Genomic DNA, 26,163 nt, shown 5'->3' with positions numbered 1-26,163 from the left:
TGGAGCCAGAATAATCATCCATCCCAGTCCTTCTTAAATTCCTGATCCAAGAAATAATGAAATAAAATGGAATGGCCACTATTGAGCTGCTAAGTTTTGGAGTTGTTTCATATGCAGCCATAGGTAATCAGGATGACCCCATACCCTTCATCCCACATTCATCAACTGTTAACATTTTGTCACATTTTGCATGCGCTCTCTTTTTCCCTGAATCATTTAAAAATAACTTGCAAGTATCATGACATTTTATCTCAGTATTTAGCATGACTTTTTCCTTCAAAATTACTATACCATTATCACTCCCATGATATTTAAGATAGATATTATATGATATACAGTGTGAGTGTGTGCGCATGGTCAGTCACTCAGTCGTGTCTGACTCTTTGCGACTCCATGGACTATAGCCTATCAGGCTCCTCTGTTCATGGAATTTTTCAGGCAAGAATACTGGAATGGCCTGTCATTTCCTTCTCCAGGGTATCTTCCTGTCCCAGGGATGGATCCTGAGTCTCTTGCGTCTCCTGTATTGGCAGGGAGGTTCTGTACCACTGCGCCACCTGGGAAACCATATAGTGTGAACTATATAGCTCTAAAAAAAAATTTCAATATCTAATTAAGGATTACATGTAGCATTTAGTTGTCGCCTTTCTTGAGTTTTGTTTTAACTTGTTACACTAAGCTGCTGCCTTTTTGTCTTTCATGTTATTGATAACTTTGAGGAGTCCAGAGCAGAATGTCCCACCAACTGGATTTATAAAATTATTTCCTCATGATTATCTTGGGGTTAAATATTTTTTATAAGAGTGCAACCCAGGTGATATCACTTCCCATTATAACCTATGAGGAGGCATGTAATGCCAGTTTGTACCATCATTGATAATGCTTGATCAATGTGATAACTCGATTAATGTGATGTGCATGAGATGTCTCAGTTGTGATTAAGGTGATGTCCATGTATATATATCTATCTTCCTTTATAATTAATAAGAACTCTGTAGGTTGATACTCTGAGATTGTGTGGCTCTCCTGTTCCCCTACAACTGTTCCCAAATTGTTTGTAGCATTCATTCGTGATCCTTGCTTGACTCAGTTATTATGTAGGTGGTTACATAATAGTCGTTTGCTAATTCTGTGTTTCTTTCTACATTTGTTACTTGGCATTCTCTAGAAAGGAGTTCTTCAGTTATTGTATTTTCATTTCTAAAATTTCCACTTAGTTCTTCTTTATATCATCTATTCCTTCACTGAGTCTCCCTATTTTTTGTTTCAAGCACATTTGTAACACTTGTTGAAATATTTTAATCACGTGCTCAGTTGCTAAGTTGTGCCTGACTCTTTAAGACACCATGAAATGTGGCCTGCCAGGCTCTTCTATCCATGAAATTTTCCAGGCAAGAATACTGGAGTGAGCTCCTGCCTTAAAATATTTGTCAGCTAATTCTGTTTCTGTTGGCATCTATTTGGTGTCTTTTCATAGTTTGAGATTTATTCTATAGCCAGCCCCCTTTGTAATTTTAACCCCTTCACATTTCCCAGTCCAGTATGAAGGTGAAGGTGAAGTCTCTCAGTCATGTCCGACTCTTTGCGACCCCGTGGACTGTAGCCTACCAGGCTCCTCCATCCCTGGGATTCTCCAGGCAAGAATACTGGAGTGGGTTGCCATTTCCTTCTCCAGGGGATCTTCCCCACCCAGGGATTGAACCCAGGTCTCCCACATTGTAGGCAGACGCTTTAACCTCTGAGCCACCAGGGTATGGCAACCCACTCCAGTATTCTTGCCTGGAGAATCCCAGGGACGGAGGAGCCTTGTGGACTTCTGTCTATGGGGTTGCACAGAGTTGGACACAACTGAAGTGATTTAGCAGCAGCAGCAGCAGCATAGTTTGAGATCTTTCTAGTTCTTAGTATGATGAGTGATTTTTTGTTGAAATATGGACATTTTCATATTACATTGTATGAGTCTGAACTTTATTCACAGTTTCTTAGTTTTCTTTGAGGCTACTCCATCAGAGTGGATAGGTTACAGTCTCATTACTACCAGGTGGAGATATAAGTCCAGTTCCAGTCAGCCTCAGTTGATACCTGATTCAGCAAGACTTCTTGTTACAGCTCAGATGGGGTTAGAGTTTTGGCTCCTAGTGTGGTCTCCACAGGCTTCCCAGGTGGTGCTAGTGGTAAAGAATCCACCTTCCAAAGCAAGAGACCCAAAAGACACAGGTTCGATCCCTGGGTTGGAAAGATCCCCTGGACCTGGGGGCGTGGCAACCCACTCCAGTGTTATTGCTTGGAGAATCCCATGGACAGAGGAGCCTGGAGGGCTACAGTTCATGGGGTCACAAAGAGTCAGACACAACTGAAGTGACAGCAGACATGCACATGTTCTCCACTACTACCGCTATGCAGGTGGCCTGTTACTGTTGGGCAGTGATGACAGCCCTCTTTACTAATGTCCCCCGAGTCACCCCCCCCCCCGGGGGAGAGAAGGAGGTCCCCATGACTGCCACGTGGGGGTGGAAGCCCAGGCTCCCCACCATCTCCAATGACACAGCAAAGGTGTGGAGAAGGCCTCGTTATCAGACAGTGGGGTTGAAAGTTCTAGCACCCTATTTGGCCTTCTCTGATACTATAGGGCAGGTTGCGGGAGGTGTCTTGTCACAGCTTTACAAGGATGGAAACCTAGGCTTCCTGCTCAGTCTGTGCTGGTGAGGCTAGGAAGGGGCCACAGTCTTTTTCAGTGGTCTTTGGTTGGAGTAGGGTGGTTATTAATTAAAAGCTTTCACCTGCTAGATTGTCCCTTTCCTGGCACTTTGCTAAAAAGAGCAGGTTTTATTGGGATTTCCTTTGGTCTGTGCCCACTTGTGTTTCAGGTTTATCATCTTCTCCAGCTCTAAGTCTGAGTTGTATGAGATAAAAAGAAAGCTTAGGGAATTTATCACTATGTCATTCCTTGGGTCCCAGGATCCCTATCCAGTTTGCCCTCTTCTCTCCATCTTTCAGAATCTTAAGTTTGTTTAAAATACAATGTTCAGGGTTTTCAGTTATACTTAGCAGAAGGAATAGGGAAAAGTATATTTACTCCATTTTCCTGGAAGCAGAAGTTCCATAGTGTTGAATTTTATCAGAAGTTTTTAGAAAATATCTCTTGAGATAATCTTTCTTTTTTGACTTTTTGATGTTTTGATTTCAATTGTAGATATATTATTGGTCATAACAGATATTCTGAAATAAATATGTAGTCCTACTTTAAAATACATATATATATACTAGATTAAAGGAATATGTATATGTAAATTAGATAAACTTTTTAAAAGGAAGTCTTGTATATTTAAAATAATTATTGATTATGCACAAAATGGCTTATATGAAATATTATTCTTCAGTTCTAAAAAAATCATCACAATATATTTTAAAGAGGATTGCTTATTATCGAATTTTCAAATACAACAATGCCCATTTTCTTTTTCTTCTCATTTCCCTATGAGTTTAAAAATTAAATTTATAATTGAATTTAGAAGAATGGGGCCCAGAATATTTTAAAACTTGGTACATTTTTGCCCACAGAAGGTCCTCATTAAAATGGCAACCTGATTCTTGCAGTTGCTTGGGGCAAAAATCTTGGTGTTCTTCTTGATTCCTCTCATTCTCTTTGTCTCATTATCTCTTTAGCTATGGATCCAAGTATCTTGTGCTCGCTTCGTTTAGGTCTTCTCTGCCCCTTCCTGGCCCTTCATTTAAGATAATCCCCCACATCAATACAGGCTGCCCAAAGTCACCCCAAAACCATAGACATCTCATAACTCATTACTGGACATTTCATTACACTCCAGAGAGAAGAAATACAGCTCCATCCACCAGAACATTGACACAAGCTTCCCTAACCAGGAAACCTTGACAAGCCACCTGTACAAACCCACACAGAGCGAGGAAACGCCACAATAAAGAGAACTCCACAAACTGCCAGAATACAGAAAGGACACCCCAAACTCAGCAATTTAAACAAGATGAAGAGACAGAGGAATACCCAGCAGATAAAGGAACAGGATAAATGCCCACCAAACCAAACAAAAGAGGAAGAGATAGGGAATCTACCTGATAAAGAATTCCGAATAATGATAGTGAAATTGATCCAAAATCTTGAAATTAAAATGGAATCACAGATAAATAGCCTGGAGGCAAGGATTGAGAAGATGCAAGAAAAGTTTAACAAGGACTTAGAAGAAATAAAAAAGAGTCAATATATAATGAATAATGCAATAAGTGAAATTAAAAACACTCTGGAGGCAACAAATAGTAGAATAACAGAGGCAGAAGATAGGATTAGTGAATTAGAAGATAGAATGGTAGAAATAAATGAATCAGAGAGGATAAAAGAAAAACGAATTAAAAGAAATGAGGACAATCTCAGAGACCTCCAGGACAATATTAAACGCTACAACATTCGAATCATAGGGGTCCCAGAAGAAGACAAAAAGAAAGACCATGAGAAAATACTTGAGGAGATAATAGTTGAAAACTTCCCTAAAATGGGGAAGGAAATAATCACCCAAGTCCAAGAAACCCAGAGAGTCCCAAACAGGATAAACCCAAAGCGAAACACCCCAAGACACATAGTAATCAAATTAACAAAGATCAAACACAAAGAACAAATATTAAAAGCAGCAAGGGAAAAACAACAAATAACACACAAGGGAATACCCATAAGGATAACAGCTGATCTTTCAATAGAAACTCTTCAAGCCAGGAGGGAATGGCACGACATACTTAAAATGATGAAAGAAAATAAACTACAGCCCAGATTATTGTACCCAGCAAGGATCTCATTCAAGTATGAAGGAGAAATCAAAAGCTTTTCAGACAAGCAAAAGCTAAGAGAATTCTGCACCACCAAACCAGCTCTCCAACAAATACTAAAGGATATTCTCTAGACAGGAAACACAAAAACGGTGTATAAATTCGAACCCAAAACAATAAAGTAAATGGCAACGGGGTCATACTTATCAGTAATTACCTTAAACGTAAATGGGTTGAATGCCCCAACCAAAAGACAAAGACTGGCTGAATGGATACAAAAACAAGACCCCTACATATGTTGTCTACAAGAGACCCACCTCAAAACAGGGGACACATACAGACTGAAAGTGAAGGGCTGGAAAAAGATTTTCCATGCAAATAGGGACCAAAAGAAAGCAGGAGTAGCAATACTCATATCAGATAAAATAGACTTTAAAACAAAGACTGTGAAAAGAGACAAAGATGGTCACTACATAATGATCAAAGGATCAATCCAAGAAGAAGATATAACAATTATAAATATATATGCACCCAACACGGGAGCACCGCAGTATGTAAGACAAATGCTAACAAGTATGAAAGAAGAAATTAACAATAACACAATAATAGTGGGAGACTTTAATACTCCACTCACACCTATGGATAGATCAACTAAACAGAAAATTAACAAGGAAACACAAACTTTAAACGATACAATAGACCAGTTAGACCTAATTGATATCTATAGGACATTTCATCCCAAAACAATGAATTTCACCTTCTTCTCAAGTGCATATGGAACCTTCTCCAGGATAGATCACATCCTGGGCCATAAAGCTAGCCTTGGTAAATTCAAAAAAATAGAAATCATTCCAAGCATCTTTTCTGACCACAATGCAGTAAGATTAGATCTCAATTTACAGGAGAAAAACTATTAAAAATTCCAACATATGGAGGCTGAACAACACGCTGCTGAATAACCAACAAATCACAGAAGAAATCAAAAAAGAAATCAAAATTTGCATAGAAACGAATGAAAATGAAAACACAACAACCCAAAACCTGTGGGACATGGTAAAAGCAGTCCTAAGGGGAAAGTTCATAGCAATACAGGCACACCTCAAGAAACAAGAAAAAAGTCAAATAAATAACCTAACTCTACACCTAAAGCAACTACAAAAGGAAGAAATGAAGAACCCCAGGGTTAGTAGAAGGAAAGAAATCTTAAAAATTAGAGCAGAAATAAATGCAAAAGAAACAAAAGAGACCATAGCAAAAATCAACAAAACCAAAAGCTGGTTCTTTGAAAGGATAAATAAAATTGACAAACCATTAGCCAGACTCATCAAGAAACAAAGGGAGAAAAATCAAATCAATAAAATTAGAAATGAAAGTGGAGAGATCACAACAGACAACACAGAAATACAAAGGATCATAAGAGACTACTATCAACAATTATATGCCAATAAAATGGACAACGAGGAAGAAATGGACAAATTCTTAGAAAAGTACAACTTTCCAAAACTCGACCAGGAAGAAATAGAAAATCTTAACAGACCCACCACAAGCATCGAAATTGAAACTGTAATCAAAAATCTTCTGGCAAACAAAAGCCCAGGTCCAGACGGCTTCACAGCTGAATTCTACCAAAAATTTAGAGAAGAGCTAACACCTATCCTGCTCAAACTCTTCCAGAAAATTGCAGAGGAAGGTAAACTTCCAAACTCATTCTATGAGGCCACCATCACCCTAATACCAAAACCTGACAAAGATCCCACAAAAAAAGAAAACTACAGGCCAATATCACTGATGAACATAGATGCAAAAATCCTTAACAAAATTCTAGCAATCAGAATCCAACAACACATTAAAAAGATCATACACCATGACCAAGTGGGCTTTATCCCAGGGATGCAAGGATTCTTCAATATCTGCAAATCAATCAATGTAATACACCACATTAACAAATTGAAAAATAAAAACCATATGATTATCTCAATAGATGCAGGGAAAGCCTTTGACAAAATTCAACATCCATTTATGATCAAAACTCTCCAGAAAGCAGGAATAGAAGGAACATACCTCAACATAATAAAAGCTATATATGACAAACCCACAGCAAACATTATCCTCAATGGTGAAAAATTGAAAGCATTTCCTCTAAACTCAGGAACCAGACAAGGGTGCCCACTTTCACCATTACTATTCAACATAGTTTTGGAAGTTTTGGCCACAGCAATCAGAACAGAAAAAGAAATAAAAGGAATCCAAATTGGAAAAGAAGAAGTAAAGCTCTCACTGTTTGCAGATGACATGATCCTCTACATAGAAAACCCTAAAGACTCCACCAGAAAATTACTAGAACTAATCAATGACTATAGTAAAGTTGCAGGATATAAAATCAACACACAGAAATCCCTTGCATTCCTATACACTAATAATGAGAAAACAGAAAGAGAAATTAAGGAAACAATTCCATTCACCATTGCAACGGAAAGAATAAAATACTTAGGAATATATCTACCTAAAGAATCTAAAGACCTATATATAGAAAACTATAAAACACTGGTGAAAGAAATCAAAGAGGACACTAACAGATGGAGAAATATACCATGTTCATGGATTGGAAGAATCAATATAGTGAAAATGAGTATACTACCCAAAGCAATCTATAGATTCAATGCAATCCCTATCAAGTTACCAACAGCATTCTTCACAGAGCTAGAACAAATAATTTCACAATTTGTATGGAAAAACAAAAAACCTCGAATAGCCAAAGCGATCTTGAGAAAGAAGAATGGAACTGGAGGAATCAACCTACCTGACTTCAGGCTCTACTACAAAGCCACAGTTATCAAGACAGTATGGTACTGGCACAAAGACAGAAATATAGATCAATGGAACAAAATAGAAAGTCCAGAGATAAATCCATGCACATATGGACACCTTATCTTTGACAAAGGAGGCAAGAATATACAATGGATTAAAGACAATCTCTTTAACAAGTGGTGCTGGGAAATCTGGTCAACCACTTGTAAAAGAATGAAACTAGAACACTTTCTAACACCATACACAAAAATAAACTCAAAATGGATTAAAGATCTAAATGTAAGACCAGAAACTATAAAACTCCTAGAGGAGAACATAGGTAAAACACTCTCTGACATAAATCACAGCAGGATTTTCTATGACCCACCTCCCAGAATATTGGAAATAAAAGCAAAAATAAACAAATGGGACCTAATTAACCTTAAAAGCTTCTGCACATCAAAGGAAACTATTAGCAAGGTGAAAAGACAGCCTTCAGAATGGGAGAAGATAATAGCAAATGAAGTGACTGACAAACAACTAATCTCAAGAATATACAAGCAACTCCTACAGCTCAACTCCAGAAAAATAAATGACCCAATCAAAAAATGGACCAAAGAACTAAATAGACATTTCTCCAAAGAACACATACAGATGGCTAACAAACACATGAAAAGATGCTCAACATCACTCATTATCAGAGAAATGCAAATCAAAACCACTATGAGGTACCATTTCACACCAGTCAGAATGGCTGCGATCCAAAAGTCTACAAGTAATAAATGCTGGAGAGGGTGTGGAGAAAAGGGAACCCTCTTACACTGTTGGTGGGAATGCAAACTAGTACAGCCACTATGGAGAACAGTGTGGAGATTCCTTAAAAAACTGGAAATAGACCTGCCTTATGATCCAGCAATCCCACTGCTGGGCATACACACTGAGGAAACCAGAAGGGAAAGAGACACGTGTACCCCAATGTTCATCGCAGCACTGTTTATAATAGCCAGGACATGGAAGCAACCTAGATGTCCATCAACAGATGAATGGATAAGAAAGCAGTGGTACATATACACAATGGAGTATTACTCAGCCATTAAAAAGAATACATTTGAATCAGTTCTAATGAGGTGGATGAAACTGGAGCCTATTATACAGAGTGAAGTAAGCCAGAAAGAAAAACACCAATACAGTATACTAACGCATATATATGGAATTTAGAAAGATGGTAACAATAACCCTGTGTACGAGACAGCAAAAGAGACACTGATGTATAGAACAGTCTTATGGACTCTGTGGGAGAGGGAGAGGGTGGGAAGATTGGGGAGAATGGCATTGAAACATGTAAAATATCATGTATGAAATGAGTTGCCAGTCCAGGTTCGATGCAGGATACTGGATGCTTGGGGCTGGTGCACTGGGACGACCCAGAGGGATGGAATGGGGAGGGAGGAGGGAGGAGGGTTCAGGATGGGGAACACATGTATACCTGTGGCAGATTCATTTTGATATTTGGCAAAACTAATACAGTTATGTAAAGTTTAAAAATAAAATAAAATTTAAAAAAATTAAAAAAAATAAAAATAAAAAAAAAAGAAAGAAAGCTACCAAAAAAAAATAAATAAAATAAAATAAAATAAAATAATCCCCCACATCAGCCCCACCTTACACATAAGCTTTCCCTTTCTTCCTTACTTTGCTTTATTTTTTTTTTCTCCATACCATTTATCCCTACCTGGAGTGTTCAGCTTGTGTTTATACAAACTGTAAGTTGTGTCAGGATCCAGTTCAGTTCAGTTCAGTCGCTCAGTCGGGTCTGACTCTTTGTGACCCCATGGACTGCAGCATGCCAGGCTTCCCTGTCCATCACCAACTCCTGGAGCTTGCTCAAACTCATTGTCCATGGAGTTGGTGATGCCATCTAACCATCTCATCCTCTGTCACCCCTTTCTCCTCCTACCTTCACTCTTTCCCAGAATCAGGGTCTTTTCCAATGAATCAGTTCTTCACATCAGGTGGACAAAGTATGGAAGTTTCAGCTTCAGCATCAGTCCTTCCAATGAATATTCAGGACTAATTTCCTTTAGGATGGACTGGTTGGATCTCCTTGCAGTCCAAGGGACTCTCAAGAGTCTTCTCCAACACCACAGTTCAAAAGCATCAGTTCTTCAGCGCTCAGCTTACTTTATAGTTCAACTCTCACATCCATACATGACTACTGGAAAAATCATAGCTTTGAACTATACAGACCTCTGTTGGCAAAGCAATGTCTCTGCTTTTCAATATGCTATCTAGGTTGGTCATAGCTTTTCTTCCAAGGAGTAAGTGTCTTTTAATTTCATGGCTGCAGTCACCATCTGCAATGATTTTGGAGCCCAAGAAAATAAAATCTGTCACTGTTTCCATTGTTTCCCCATCTATTTGTGATGAAATGATGGGACCAGATGCCATTATCTTAGTTATCTGAATGCTGAGTTTTAAGCCAACTTTTTCACTCTCTACTTTCACTTTCACCAAGAGGCTCTTTTAGTTCTTTGCTTTCTGCCATAAGTGTGGTGTCATCTGCATATCTGAGGTTATTGATATTTTTCCTGGCAATCTTGATTCCAGCTTGTGCTTCACCCTGTCCAGCATTTCTCATGATGTACTCTGCATATAAGTTAAATAAGCAGGGTGACAATATACAGCCTTGATGTACTCCTTTCCCAATTTGCAGCCAGTCTGTTGTTCCATGTCCAGTTCTAACTGTTGCTTCCTGACCTGCATACAGATTTCTCAGGAGGCAGGTAAGGTGGTCTGGTTTCCCATCTCTTTAAGAATTTTCCACAGTTTACTGTGATCCACACAGTCAAAGGCTTTGGCATAGTCAATAAAGCAGAAGTAATTTTCTGGAACTCTCTTGCTTTTTTGATGACCCAAAGGATGTTGGCAATTGGATCTCTGGTTCCTCTGCCTTTTCTAAATCCAGCTTGAAAATCTGGAAGTTCACGGTTCACATACTGTTGAAGCCTGGCTTGGAGGATTTGGGGCATTACTTTGCTAGTGTATGAGATGAGTGCAGTTGTGCGGTGGTTTGAGCAATCTTTGGCATTGCCTTTCTTTGGGATTGGAATGAAAACTGACCTTTTCCAGTCCTGTGGCCACTGCTGAGTTTTCCAAATTTGCTGGCATATTGAGTGCAGCACTTTAACAGCAGCATCTTTTAGGATTTGAAATAGCTCAACTGGAATGCCATCACCTCCACTAGCTTTGTTTGTAGTGATGCTTCCTAAGGCCCACTTGACTTCACATTCCAGGATGTCTGGCTCTAGGTGAGTGATCACACCATCGTGGTTATCTGGGTTGTGAAGATCTTTGTGTAATTCTGTGTATTCTTGCCACCTCTTCTTAATATCTTTTGCTTCTGTTAGGTCCATACCATTTCTGTCCTTTATTGAGCCCATCTTTGCATGAAATGTTCCCTTGGTATCTCTAATTTTCATGAAGAGATATCTAGTTTTTCTCATTCTATTATTTTCCTCTATTTCTTTGCACTGATCACTGAGGAAGGCTTTCTTATCTCTCCTTGCTATTCTTTGGAACTCTGCATTCAAATGGGTATATCTTTCCTTTTCTCCTCTGCCTTTCATGTCTTTTCTTTTCTCAACTATTTATAAGGCCTCCTCAGACAACCATTTTGCCTTGTTGCATTTCTTTTTCTTGGGGATGGTCTTGATCACTGCCTCTTGTACAATGTCACAAACCTCCAGTCATAGTTCTTCAGGCACTCTGTCAGATCTAGTCCCTTGAATCTATTTCTTACTTCCACTGTATAATCATAAGGGATTTGATTTAGGTCATACCTGAATAGTCTAGTGGTTTTCCCTACTTTCTTCAATTTAAGTCTGAATTTGGCAATAAGGAGTTCATGATCTGAGCCACAGTCAGCTCCCAGTTTTGTTTTTGTTGACTGTATAGAGCTTCTCCATCTTTGGCTGCAAAGAACATAATCAGTCTGATTTCAGTGTTGACCATCTGGTGATGTCCATGTGTAGAGTCTTCTCTTGTGTTGTTGGAAGAGGGTGTTTGCTATGACCAGTGCATTCTCTTGACAAAACTCTGTTAGCACAAGGACAAATTTGCTATTACTTCAGGTATCTCTTGACTTTCTACTTTTGCATTCCAGTCCTCTATAATGAAAAGAACATCTTTTTTGGGTGATAGTTCTAGAAGGTCTTGTAGGTCTTTATTTAGCCATTCAACTTCAGCTTCTTCATCATTACTGGTCAGTATCAGGGTGTGGTGTTTACTTTGCTGCTTTATATTAGAGTTCAGAGCAATATCTAGTATGTTTTAGAGCCTCAGTAAATATTTGTTGGATGAATGAATTAGCAAGAGGATGGAGATTCTAATACATAAATGACTTTAGTGAAGATAAGCTTGTCTTTGTATTTTTCATTCTGATTTGTTATTTGTGTTTCTTATATTGCTTCATTTTAATGTTATGAAGCCAAAACTTACACTTTAAGGCATAAAATTAAATTCCCTAATAAGACAGAAAGACACTAACGTTTATCACAAACCACCAAAATAAAGGTTTGTCTCCATCTTGATATTCTATGTATTATGGACTGTAATTATGGTACGTAGTATGGGCAGTATGCTAATAATGGCTTTGCAAAGAATAACGGGGAGTTTAATTGCAAGTCATCACTGCACTTGAGTCCAACCTTTCTGTGTAGAGCCATTCATCACGAGTGACAGCCAGCACAGGAGGGGAAGCAGTAGATTCTTCCACAGACCACTCTGCCCCTTATTTGCCTCACCCCATCTTCAGTTTACAGTCCTCTTTGTTGGCTGCAGTCATTCCCAGAGGATGTACTTATCACCATGGAAAAAACCCGAATGACATCAGCAGCAGCACTTAAAACTCTGTGCTCTGATCCAATAAATAATGTGCGCTCAGTGTGTGAAAGTGTTGGAGCAGCCCCTAATGTTATCAAAACCAAGTAGGGTGAGCACACACTGACCAGCCTTACTTGGGAGCTGGTGAGAAGAGCCATCTCAGGCCCTGCCCCAGACCTGCCTTTTTGAAGTCTCTATTAATCTGTCTGGACACAGGAGCCTGAGAAATGCTGATCTATAGAAGATTCTAATAGTGCCTAAAGCACCAATTCTTTAGGACTTAAGAAGCATCATATCATAAATAGAATTCAACTAAGGTGAGAAAACTAAGCTTCTTGTGTCTCACCTGGGGGAGTGTAACAGAAATAGAAGTTGAATTAAGACTGAATTGACCCATGTGGGTTTGTGATTCCCAAAGCTAAATCTCAGTTCATTTCCTGTAAATCTCAGTTCATTTCCTGTGAAACGGGTATTATCATTCCTGTTTTCAGTGGAGTAAACCATTTTTTCAGAAAAGAGAGCTGACTCTCCTAAGGTAACATTGCTAGTTAAAGGCATTAAAAATCAGCAGGACCAATTTTCGGACACCTCCCTCATTCCAATTCAGTTTTCTCCTACCTCATTATAAAATTTCACCTCTTTTTAAAGATTTGCCTTCTTCCTCCCTCCTCCACTCTCTCCCTCTCTCCCTCCTCCCTTCCTTCCTCTTTTTTCTTTCTTTTTCTTTCATCCTCTTGGTAAAGAATGATACATAGCTAGTCAAAGCACATTTTTTTCCCTTCTTATAACTGAATCCCACAATCATTTAATGTCACACAGCTCTGAGCAGATCAATTTTGGATGCTTCTTTACAAATCACTTAATTGAATCCATCTGAAAGGCCTCTGCCTCTGGTGAATGTTCATCATTTGGTTAATGTTATATAGATACAGACTAAGTGTACATTTGGGATCAGCTAAATGGGTACTCAGCACTATAGCAATTGGTAAAGAGATCCCTAAATAAATGGGACCACTTGTGAAAGTCGCTCAGTTATATTCAATTCTTTGTGACCCCATGGACAGTAGCCTGCCAGGCTCCTCTATCCCTGGAATTCTCCAGGCAAGAAGTGGGCAGCCATTCCCTTCTCCAGGGGATCTTCCCAACCCAGGGATCGAACCTAGGTCTCCCACATTGCAGGTGAATTCTTTAGCCACAAGGGAAGCCCTAAATGAGACCATGTGGTTTTGGCCTATTTCCTAAATATGTATATTCATATTATAAATGTTTTTTGCTGCTACAAAGGAAAAATGTAACATAATTTTGGAAGGAGTAATAAATTGTGAGAATTTGGGAAGAGTGAGGGACATGTGTAGTAGTTTTCTAAGAAGATTTTCAAAGCATATATGAAAAAGTAGAAAGTATCTCTATTTGACTTATTGTGTGTTGGCAGGAGGGTAGGAGGGGAGACAGCAGAAGGCTATGCTCATGTACACCTAGGGGGTAGGTTTAATACCTACTTAAACATCTTTCCTGGTAGCATTTTAGGACATCCTGTATACTTTAGCTGGTATCTTTGCAAAATTTGGGGATGATCGACAATAACATCACTGACTGGATTATACTTCAGTTGACAAAATATTCAGTGATTAAGATAGAGTGTACTTAGATGAGCTGCAGTGAATTCTGATGACTACTAGCATGTTAACTGGAGAAGGCAATGGCACCCCACTCCAGTACTCTTGCCTGGAGAATCCCATGGATGGAGGAGCCTGGTAGGCTGCAGTCCATGGGGTCGGGAACAGTCAGGCACGACTGAGCGAATTCACTTTCACTTTTCACTTTCATGCATTGGAGAAGGAAATGGCAACCCACTCCAGTGTTCTTGCCTGGAGAATCCCAGGGACGGGGGAGCCTGGCAGGCTGCCATCTATGGGGTTGCACAGAGTCGGACACGACTGAAGAGACTTAGCAGCAGCAGTAGAAGCAGCAGCATGTTAACACTCTACCAGCTCTCTTCTGTAGATTTTTTGCTGAAAATAATGGGAAAACTGAAGGTTTTTAAAAGCTTTTTATTCTTTCACAAACCTCACAATTAATGGCTGTTGGTGGAAGGGAGTACACAGAATATTAAATGTAACAGACTTACCGGGTTTAAGTCTCAAAACCGGTTCTGTTTGAGAATCTAAAATCCAATTTTGAGGAAATACCACTTGGGTAGCCTCTGTGCTCCCATCAAGATACCAGAAAGCTTTAAGTTACAAAAATATGGCACAAGGAATAAGAGTTGATATTCCGTACCTGCACTAGTAGGTCTCGAGGGCCAAGCAATGTGTATGGTCTAAACGCTGGTACATCATGTGAAGTCTTTATGCACTCTGTTTTTCCATCAGCCATATTTCATCAGCAATCATTTAATTAAAAATTGGAGCACTATAGGAGGTTCATACCTTATTGCCATTATTTAATATTTGTTTTATGACCAACTAGGAAGGGGTTGTGGAAACCAGCAATTTTTCTCTTGGGGAATAGTTACAATCAGAACCATCAACCCCAAATGTACATAAAACAGGATCTAAGTCACATTTATCTCCCCCCAGAGAACCAGAAACTCAGTGACTATGTCTCCAGAATTAAAAATTAATAGCCATAAAAGGGACTATAAAAGAGGTGAAAAGGATGTAGGTTTTGTAACAATACACAAGGAGCACCTAGAGGACCATTTATTTGCATTTTGGAGCTGGTGAGTTACAAAGATGGTCAATTCAGGTTAACAGTTTTTAAAATGAAAAAGCCTTTTTGAAAAGCCTGTTTGGCAAAACCAACTTGAACTCAGTGAAACCATGTTTTGAAATGAAGTATTTTTATCCTGAATTTCTAGTTCAACTGACAATGAAACGCAACCCAATAATTATAAAATCTCTTTATTTTGTAATGCTTGAATACAATTTTATTGTAATAACATTACTTTTTGCTCCAATTTTATGAGTATTTGTAAAATCTAATATTGACTCTCTCTAAGTGGGAAAAATCACTTTGGTCTTTTTTAAAAATTAATTTGTTTATTTTAATTGGAGGCTAGTTACTTTACCATATTGTGGTGGGTTTTGCCATACAATGACATGAATCAGCCACAGGTGTATATGTGTCATAATGCAATAATAGTATTTTCTAATTCATTTCATAATAGTATCACAAAGTCACTTATTTATCCACCTGGAAATATTTTCAGTATGCTACATTTCTGAGAAAAGAAGCCTAGAAATTAAAAAAAAAATTATTGGAATACAGTTGATTTACAGTGTTGTTTTGTTTCAAGTATACAGCAAAGTGAACCAGTTTTTCATATATATATATTTATATATGAATATTCATTTCCCATACAGGTTATTACAGAATATTGAGTAAAGTTCCCTGCACTACAGAGTAGGTCCTACTGAGTTATCTATTCTATATATTTATGTGTATATATTAATCTCATTCTCCTTATTTATCACTTTCCCCATGTTTCACCTTTAGTAACATGGTAATCAAACCATAAATTTGATTTTCAAATCTGAGTCTGTTTCTGTTTTATAAATAAGTTCATTTGTATAATTTTTAATTAGATTTCACATATAATTTATATCATGTATTTGTCTTTGTCTGACTTACTTCACTTAGCATGATAATCTCTATCCATCCATGTTGCCACACATGGCATTATTTCACTCATTTTATGGCTGAGTAATACTTCATTGTATATATGTACCACATCTTCTTTATTTATTCCTGTTGATGGACATTTAGGTAGCTTCCATGTCTTGGCCATTGTAAATAGTGCTTTAGTGAACACTGCAGTGCATGTATCTTTTCAAATTTTGGTTTTCTCTAGGTATATGCCCAGGAGTGGAAATTCTGGATTATAAGGCTTGGAATTTTGAACATTATATTCAACAGGACAATTGGTACTTTATGCTGGTCAGAGTAAAATTAGTGGCATTTCACCGAATAAAGTTGTTTCTATAGCTTCATATGAGTAGGATTATACTTTATATTTATATGTATTTACATTTATATTAAAAATGTTTGATATAAATTACATTTATATAGACTTCCTTGGTGGCTCAGATGGTAAAAAGTCTGCCTACAATGCAGGAGACCCAGGTTCAATCCTTGGGTGGGGAAGATCTCCTGGAGAAGGAAATGGTAACCCACTCCAGTATTCTTGCCTGGAAAATCCCACAGAGGGAGGAACCTGTTAGGCTACAGTCCATGGGGTCACAAAGAATCAGACATGACTGAGAGACTTCACTCACTCACTCACATTTATATCAGGTTTCCCTCATGGCTAAGTGGTAAAGAATCCACCTGTCAATGTAAGTGCATTGAGTTCGATCCTTGGGTTGGGAAGATCACCTGGAGAAGTCTGACATCCCTACTGCCTCAGTAACAGAAGTACAGGAAAAGTGGCATGATTCACAGTGCTGGCAGCTTTCTGTGGCCATGGAGCAACCAGAGCTAGAAGGTCAATAGGAAGGATATCGCAACTTCCAAGGACAGTGGTAAGGCAATTGAGGCATCAGGGGACAGTGGGAAAGAAGTAGAAGCTTCAGAGGACAGCAATCAGGAGGTGGCAACAAAAGTAGCAGATTCCAAAACAAAAGGCCAGAAGTGGAGTTTTAATAAAGCATTTGGACCGTAATTTGAAGTAGAGGATTTATTTGGTAAAAACAGAACTATGTTCAGCAACATGGAACTGAATGTTATTTTTCAGACAAAGTTAAAAGCACACTGTATTTCCTTCATGACCACTTGCCCAGTCCCCATCTCTTCGAGAGAGAAAAGCTTCATCTAAATTATTTCATCTGATTGATGATTGTCATTTATAACTTTATTGCTACTTCTGTCTCGGTATTCCTTTGGAAAATGGGTATGGATTCATTACATATTCTAATGTATTGTCTATTGAACATATTCTAATGTTCAAGGTCAGGAGGGGCAGCGGTGAGGAGATACCCCTCAGCCAAGGTAAGGAGCATTGGCTGCGCTTTGCTGGAGCAGCCATGAAGAGATACCCCATGTCCAAGGTAAGAGAAACCCAAGTAGGACGGTAGGTGTTGCAAGAGGGCATCAGAGGGCAGACACACTGAAACCATAATCACAGAAAACTAGTCAATCAAACCACACTAGGACCACAGCCTTGTCTAACTCAATGAAACTAAGCCATGCCCTGTGGGGCCACCCAAGACGGGCAGGTCATGGTGGAGAGATGTGACAGAATGTGGTCCACTGGAGAAGGGAATGGCAAACCACTTCAGTATTCTTGCCTTGAGAACCCCATGAACAGTATGAAAAATCAAATGATAGGATACTGAAAGAGGAACTCCCCAGGTCAGCAGGTGCCCAATATGCTACTGGAGATCAATGGAGAAATAACTCCAGAAAGAATGAAGGGATGGAGCCAAAGGAAAAACAACACCCAGTTGTGGATGTGACTGGTAATAGAACCAAGGTCCGATGCTGTAAAGAGCAGTATTGAGTAGGAACCTGGAATGTCAGGTCCATTAATCAAGGCAAATTGGAAGTGGTTAAACAGGAGATGGCAAGAGTGAATGTCAACATTCTAGGAATCAGCAAATTAAAATGGACTGGAATGGGTGAATTTAACTCAGATGACCATTATATCTACTACTGAGGGCGGGAATCCCTTAGAAGACATGGAGTAGCCATCATGGTCAACAAAAGAGTCTGAAATGCAGTCAATTCAGTTCGGTTCAGTCATTCAGTCGTGTCTGACTCTTTGCGACCTCATGAATCGCAGCACTCCAGGCCTCCCTGTCCATCACCAACTCCCGGAGCTCACTCAGACTCACATCCATCGAGTCAGTGATGCCATCAGCCATCTCATCCTCTGTCATCCCCTTCTCCTCCTGCCCCCAATCCCTCCCAGCATCAGAGTCTTTTCCAATGAGTCAACTCTTTGCATCAGGTGGCAATACCGAAATGCACTACTTGGATGCAATCTCAAAAATCACAGAATGATCTCTGTTCATTTCCAAGGCAAACTACTCAATATCACAGTAATCCAAGTCTATGCCCCAATGAGTAACACTGAAGAAGCTGAAGTTGAAAGGTTCTATGAAGACCTACAAGACCTTCTAGAACTAACACCCAAAAAAGATGTCCTTTTCATTATAGGGGACTGGAACGCAAAAGTAGGAAGTCAAGAAACACCTGGAGTAACAGTCAAATTTGGCCTTGGAATACGGAATGAAGCAAGGCAAAGGCTAATAGAGTTTTGCCAAGAGAACGCACTGGTCATAGCAAACACCCTCTTCCAACAACACAAGAGAAGACTCTACACATGGACATCACCAGATGGTCAACACCGAAATCAGACTGATTATGTTCTTTGCAGCCAAAGATGGAGAAGCTCTATACAATCAGCAAAAACAAGACTGGGAACTGACTGTGGCTCAGATCATGAACTCCTTATTGCCAAATTCAGACTTAAATTGAAGAAAGTAGGGAAAACCACTAGACTATTCAGGTATGACCTAAATCAAATCCCTTATGATTATACAGTGGAAGTGAGAAACAGATTTAAGGGACTAGATCTGATAGAGTGCCTGATGAACTATGATCGGAGGTTTGTGACATTGTACAGGAGACAGGGATCAAGGCCATCCCCATGGAAAAGAAATGCAAAAAAGAAAAATGGCTATCTGAGGAGGCCTTACAAATAGCTGTGAGAAGAAGAGAAGTGAAAAGCAAAGGAGAAAAGGAAATCTATAAGCATCTGAATGCAGAGTTCCAAAGAATAGCACGCCTTCCTCAGGTATCAATGCAAAGAAATAGAGGAAAACAACAAAATGGGAAAGACTAGAGATCTCTTCAAGAAAATTAGAGATACCAAGGGAACGTTTCATGCAAAGATGGGCTTGGTAAAGGACAGAAATGGTATGGACCTAACAGAAGCAGAAGATATTAAGAAGAGGTGGCAAGAATACACAGAAGAACTGTACAAAAAAGATCTTCATGACCAAGATAATCACAATGGTATGATCACTCACCCAGAGCCAGACATCCTGGAATGCAAAGTCAAGTGGGCCTTAGGAAGCATCACTACAAACAAAGCTAGTGGAGGTGATGGCATTCCAGTTGAGCTATTTCAAATCCTGGAAGATGATGCTGTGAAAGTGCTGCACTCCATATCCGAGCAAATTTAGAAAACTCAGCAGTGGCCACAGGACTGAAAAGGTCAGTTTTCATTCCAATCCCAAAGAAAGGCAATGCCAAAGAATGCCCAAACTACCACACAATTGCACTCATCTCACATACTAGCAAAGTAATGCTCAAAATTCTCCAAGCCAGGCTTCAGCAATATGTGAACCGTGAACTTCCTGATGTTCAAGCTGGTTTTAGAAAAGGCAGAGGAACCAGAGATCAAATTGCCATCATCTGCTGGATCATGGAAAAAGCAAGAGAGTTCCAGAAAAACATCTATTTCTGCTCTATTGACTATGCTAAAGCCTTTGACCATGTGGATCACAATAAACTGTGGAAAATTCTGAAAGAGATGGGAATACCAGAGCACCTAACCTGCCTCTTGAGAAACCTATATGCAGGTCAGGAAGCAACAGTTAGAACTGGACATGGAACAACAGACTGGTTCCAAATAGGAAAAGGAGTACCTCATGGCTGTATATTGTCACCCTGCATATTTAACTTATATGCAGAGTACATCATGAGAAAGGCTGGGCTGGAAGAAGCACAAGCTGGAATCAAGATTGCTGGGAGAAAGATCAATAACCTCAGATATGCAGATGACACCACCTTTATGGAAGAAAGTGCAGAGGAACTAAAAAGCCTCTTGATGAAAGTGAAAGAGGAGAGTGAAAAAGTTGGCTTAAAGCTCAACATTCAGAAAATGAAGATCATGGCATCTGGCCCCATCACTTCATGGGAAATAGATGGGGAAACAGTGGAAACAGTGTCAGACTTTATTTTTGGGGGCTCCAAAATCACTACAGATGGTGACTGCAGCCATGAAATTAAAAGACGCTTACTCCTTGGAAGAAAAGTTATGACCAACCTAGATAGCATATTCAAAAGCAGAGACATTACTTTGCCAACAAAGGTCTGCCTAGTCAAGGCTATCGTTTTTCCAGTGGTCATGTATGGATGTGAGAGTTGGACTGTGAAGAAAGCTGAGCTCCAAAGAATTGATGCTTTTGAACTGTGGTGTTAGAGAAGACTCTTGAGAGTCCCTTGAACTGCAAGGAGATCCAACCAGTCCATTCTGAAGGAGATCAGCCCTGGGATTTCTTTGGAAGGAATGATGCTAAAGCCGAAACTCCAGTACTTTGGCCACCTGATGTGAAGAGTTGACTCATTGGAAAAGACTCTGATGCTGGGAGGGATTGGGGGCAGGAGGAGAAGGGGATGACAGAGGATGAGATGGCTGGATGGCATCACTGACTCGATGGATGTGAGTCTGGTTGAACTCTGGGAGTTGGTGATGGACAGGGAGGCCTGGCGTGCTGTGATTCATGGGGTCGCAAAGAGTTGGACACAACTGAATGACTGAACTGAACTGAATGTATTGTCTATAGATTATAAGATAAAGTCAAGCATGTGTCTGATGATCCTTTTAAGCTTCACCTGTCTTTATACTTAGAAATGTTTCTCAATAGTGGGGTTCCCTAGTGGCTCAGATGGTAAAGACTCTATAGCAGTGCAGGATCTCTGGGTTGGGAAGATCCACTGGAGAAGGAAATGGAAACCCATTCCAGTAATCTTGCCTGGAGAATTCCATGTATAGAGGAGCCTGGCAGGCTACAGTCCATAGGATTGCAAAGAGTCAGGCATGACTGAGCAACTATGACTCACCAATATGCTTACTTGGGAAATCCCATGGACAGATGAGCCTGGTGGGCTATATAGTTCATGGGGTTGACTTAGCGACTAAACAGCAGCAACAACATTTATATCACCCATTTCTAAGAATTCTTATACTTTGGGGTCTTAACAAGGTTTGTTGAATGACTAACCATCTTCCATTATTCTCCTTGACGAATGAAGGCAATAGGAGAAACGGCACTACTCATTCCCATTGGCAGATGATGAGCATGAGAAAACAGAGGCTAGAGGTTTGCCAACATCTTACATTTAAACTGTACAACATATCTTTTGGCTGCTAGAAGAAACATAAGTGGAGAGATATAGGGGATAATCTGGACGTTGATTGCAGCTCATCTTTGACTGGAAGTTGAAGAAACCTCTTCACACCTCAGTCATCACAGATCTGGTTGCTTCCAGAGAGTGGCAGTCAAGTTTCTTACAAATTGCCTTTAGTTTTGTACTATTTGGTCTTCCCTAGTGGCTCAGACGGTAAAGCGTCTGTCTGCAATGCAGGAGACTCGGGTTCAATCCCTGAGTTGGGAAGATCCCCTGGAGAAGGGAATGGCAGCCCACTCCAGTATTCTTGCCTGGAAAATCTCATGGACCCAGAGCCTGGTAGGCTACCGTCCATGGGGTCACAAAGAGTCGGACACAACTGAGCGACTTCACTTTGTAGAATTTATTCACAGACCAAAGTAGATTTCTCTAAAGTAAACAGACACACCAGCATGATTGAATTTTTCTTGTCCTGGACAAGATTACTAATCCTTAATGAATTTTATAAAAGCAATTTTACAAAGGCCAAGAATGTACCAAGGTCAAGAAGACTTGGGTTTGAAATCTATGTTATCAGCCGTGAATCCTTGGGGAAATTGTAAAACCTCCATGTGTGTTAGTGGCTCAGTCATGTCCAACTCCTGGCAACCCCATGGACTATAGCCTGCTGGGCTCCTCTGTTCATGGAATTTTCCAGGCAAGAATCCTGGAGTGGGTTGCCATTTCCTTCTCCAGGGGATCTTCCCAACCCAAGGATCAATCCTGGGTATCCTCCATATGCCTCAGTCTCCTCATCACCAAAATGGTAGTAAAAGAGTTGCTAGACCATAGTTCATCGTGGAAATTGAATGAGCTAATTCTTATAAAGAATATAGAATAGTGCCTTTCACATATAACATGTAATGAATGGTAAGTATTATTAAAATTTCTCCTGACTTTGTTTTCACAATCATTAAATATAATAAGACAAGTTGAAATGCTTTGTTATGTTTTATTTTGAATGGCAACAATATTAGAGAAATTTTCAAAATTCCCTTTAATGCTAGTACTGTAACACAATTATTTTTGTTCATATTATTCCTTCCTGTTTTTGTTGTATGTGTGCATGTTTCTGCATAGTTGGTAGACTCACAGTCAAATAACAAATTCAATGTTTGTGTTTTGCTGTTTCCAACTTAGCATAATCTATGCACATTTTATATAGTTCTATAGGCTTAATAATAATTTTGTTTAATGGATACATAGTATTTCATTCTTTCCACTTTTACAGATAATACTATAATAGATAGTTTTGTTGAAATATTTTTGTAATATAAATCCTCAAAATGAAATAACTAATAGTGATATAATAATAACAACCACAACGACCATCACCTATCCCGATATTTCTGATTTTTGAAATCTCTGACAAGGTCCGAGATTCTTGTCTTCTTTCCCTCTTTCCACCCACCACCACACATCCCACTCAGAACCAAATGTCTTCATAGTATGCCTGACAGGGCAGGATGGTATATTCAGGGTTGAGAGCTGTGCTGATAAACTGGTCCTCTGCAAAACACAACTCTAATTTGTAGCATTTGCCAATATCTGCGGTGTAAATATTCCCACTATGTCTAGTTTCCACCTACCAATGGTGTTAACAGTTGGCTTACAAAATTCCTGAGAACTTAACTGGTTTGGGGGAGCTGACTCCAACATAGCAATCAAAGTGGAGCTGAAGCCTTTTGGTATGTTGTGAAATGAAGATATTCAATAGGCCAGTCACCACCAGATCACTGAGTTAATTCTATTATCTGTGCTTTTGCTGCTCAGTGCAGTGGGTTAAAGGACCAGCAGCTTTGGCACCATCAGGGAGCTGGTTAGAAAAGCAGAATTGTGGGCCCCACCCAACGTGTAACTTTTGTTTATTTATTTATTTATTTTGGGCTGTACTGGGTCTTCGCTGCTGCACACAGGCTTTCTTTAGTTGAGGTGAGCAGGGGTTACTCTCTAGTTGCAGTGCTCGGGCTTCTCATTGTGGTGGCTTCTCTTGTTGAGGAATACAGGCTCTAGGGTTCACGGGCTTCAGTAGTTGGGGCACACAGGTTTAGTTGCCCTGCAGCATGTGGGATGTTCCTGGATCAGGGATTGAACCCATGTCCCCTGTATTGGAAGGCAGATTCTTAACCACTGGACCACCAGGCAAGTTCCCCCACATGTAATTTGTTCAAAGTCACAAAGTAAGTATTTTCAGCAAGATTCAAACCCAGGCCTTCTAACATAGTCCAGCTTATAGCCATTATTTGTTCTGCTCTGCTAGTTTTTCCAATACTAGTTTTTTTTTTTTTTCCTGAAGTAGAAAAATTGAGGATCTTAAAAGCTTTTGTCTCGTAGAACCAAACCCAGATGGAATTGAGACTGGAAACTCTTTCATCTCAGAGTAAATGGTTCTGTATGCTGGAACTGGAATTCACTTTGTGATCTTTATTCATATTCAGGTGGGTTAAGTATTGGTTGATTAAAAAGCCTCATGTCTAGGGGCTTCCACCAGGCAGCTGTATCCACATCAGTGGGATTTTCTTAATTTTCAACTCTCAGTTAAATCCCCTTCACCCAATTCCCTAGCATTTAAATTTTTCTTTAAGTTATTAAAGAAATACATTCTTATGAAAAAACACATTTTAAATACGCTAAGTGAAATAGAGAAAGACAAATATAGTATGATTTTACTTATATGTGAAATCTAAAAAACAGAATAAATGAAAAAAACATAACAAAACAGAAAAAGAGTCAGATACAGAGAAGAGACAGGTAGATGCCGGAGGGCAAGGTGGTGAGGGGAATAGGTGAGGGAAATTAAGAGGTACAGACTTCCAGTTGCAAAATAAATGAGTCACTGGAATGAAATGTACAGAGAATGGAATATAGTTAAAAAACTTGTAATATCATAGTATGGTGACATGTTGTAACTAGACTTATCACAGTGATCATTTTGAAATATATAGGAATATCGAATCACTATGCTGTGTAATAGGAACTAACACAGTGTTGCCAGTTAATTATACTTCAAAAAGAAACTCATAAAAAGAGATCAGATTTGTAGTAATGGGAGGAAGCAGATGAGGGGAGGGGGAATTAGACGAAGGCAATCAAAAGATTGCTGTTTAGTGATAAAGTGAAAGTGAAAGTCGCTCAGTTGTGTCTGACTCTTTGGGACTCCACGGACTATATAGTCCATGGAATTCTCCAGGCCAGAATACTGGAGTGGGTAGTCTTTCCCTTCTCCAGGGGCTCTTCTGAACCCAGGAATCGAACCCAGGTCTCCCACATTGCAGGCAGATTCTTTACCAGCTGAACCATAAGGGAAGCCCAAGAATACTGAAGTGGATAGCCTATTCCTTCTTCCCGACCTAGGCATTGAACTGGGGTCTCCTGCATTGCAGGTGGGTTCTTCACTAACTGAACTATCAGGGAAGCCCAAAGTCATGTCCAGCTCTTTGGCGACCCCATGTACTGTAGCCCATCAGGCTCCTCTGTCTATGAGATTTCCCAGGCAAGGATATTGGAGTGAGCTGCCATTTCCTTCTCCAGAGGATCTTCCCAACCCAGGGATCAAACCCAAATTGAACCCACGACTCCTGCTCGGCAGGTGGATTCTTTACCACTGACGTACCAAAAAACCTCAATCAAAAGGTAGAAACCCCCAGTTATATTACTATGGATATAATGTATAACATGATAAATACAATGAAAACTGCTGTATATTATGAAACGCTGAAAAGTTAAGAGAGTTATTTTGAGTTTTCATTGTTGTTGCTCAGTCGCTAAATCATGTCTGACTCTATGCAACCCCATGGACTGCAGCACGCCAGGCTTTCATGTCCATCACTGTCTCCTGGAGTTTCACTCAGACTCATGTCTGTTGAGTCCATGATGCCATCCAACCATCTCATCCTCTGTTGCCCTCTTCTTCTCCTGCTCTTAATCTTTCCCAGCTTCAGGGTCTTTTCCAGTGAGTCGGCCCTTTGAATCAGGTGGCCAAAGTATTGGAGCTTCAGCTTCAGCATCAGTCCTTCCAATGACTATTCAGGGTTGATTTCCTTTAGGATTGACTGGTTTGATCTCCTTGCTATACAAAGAAAGATTTTTTTTCTATTTTTTTAAATTTGTATTTTTATGAGATGATCGCTGTTCACTAAACTTATTTTTTATGATAATAATTTCATGATGTATGTAATTCAAGCCCTTATGCTGTACATCATGTGTGCTCAGTTGCTAAGTCGTGTCCGACTCAGTGACCCCATAGACTCTAGACTGTTAGGCTCTTACGTCGATGGGATTTCCCAGGAAAGAATACTGGAGTGGGTTGCCATTTCCTTCTCCAGGGGATCTTACCAATCCAGGGATAGAACCCATGTCTCCTGCATTCACCAGCGGATTCTTTACCACTGAGCCACCTGGGAAGCCCTGTTGTACACCTTAAACTTATACGATGCTGTTCAACAAATTATATCTTGCTAAAACTGTAAGAAAAAACACATTTTAAAATAATATGAAAGGCTATACAGTGAAAAATGGGAATAT

Source organism: Bubalus bubalis, chromosome 3, assembly GCF_019923935.1.
Source record: "Bubalus bubalis isolate 160015118507 breed Murrah chromosome 3, NDDB_SH_1, whole genome shotgun sequence".
In the NCBI taxonomy this organism is placed as follows: Eukaryota; Metazoa; Chordata; class Mammalia; order Artiodactyla; family Bovidae; genus Bubalus; species Bubalus bubalis.
The sequence above is the reverse complement of the archived record's forward strand: the minus strand, read 5'-3'. Positions refer to the sequence as shown.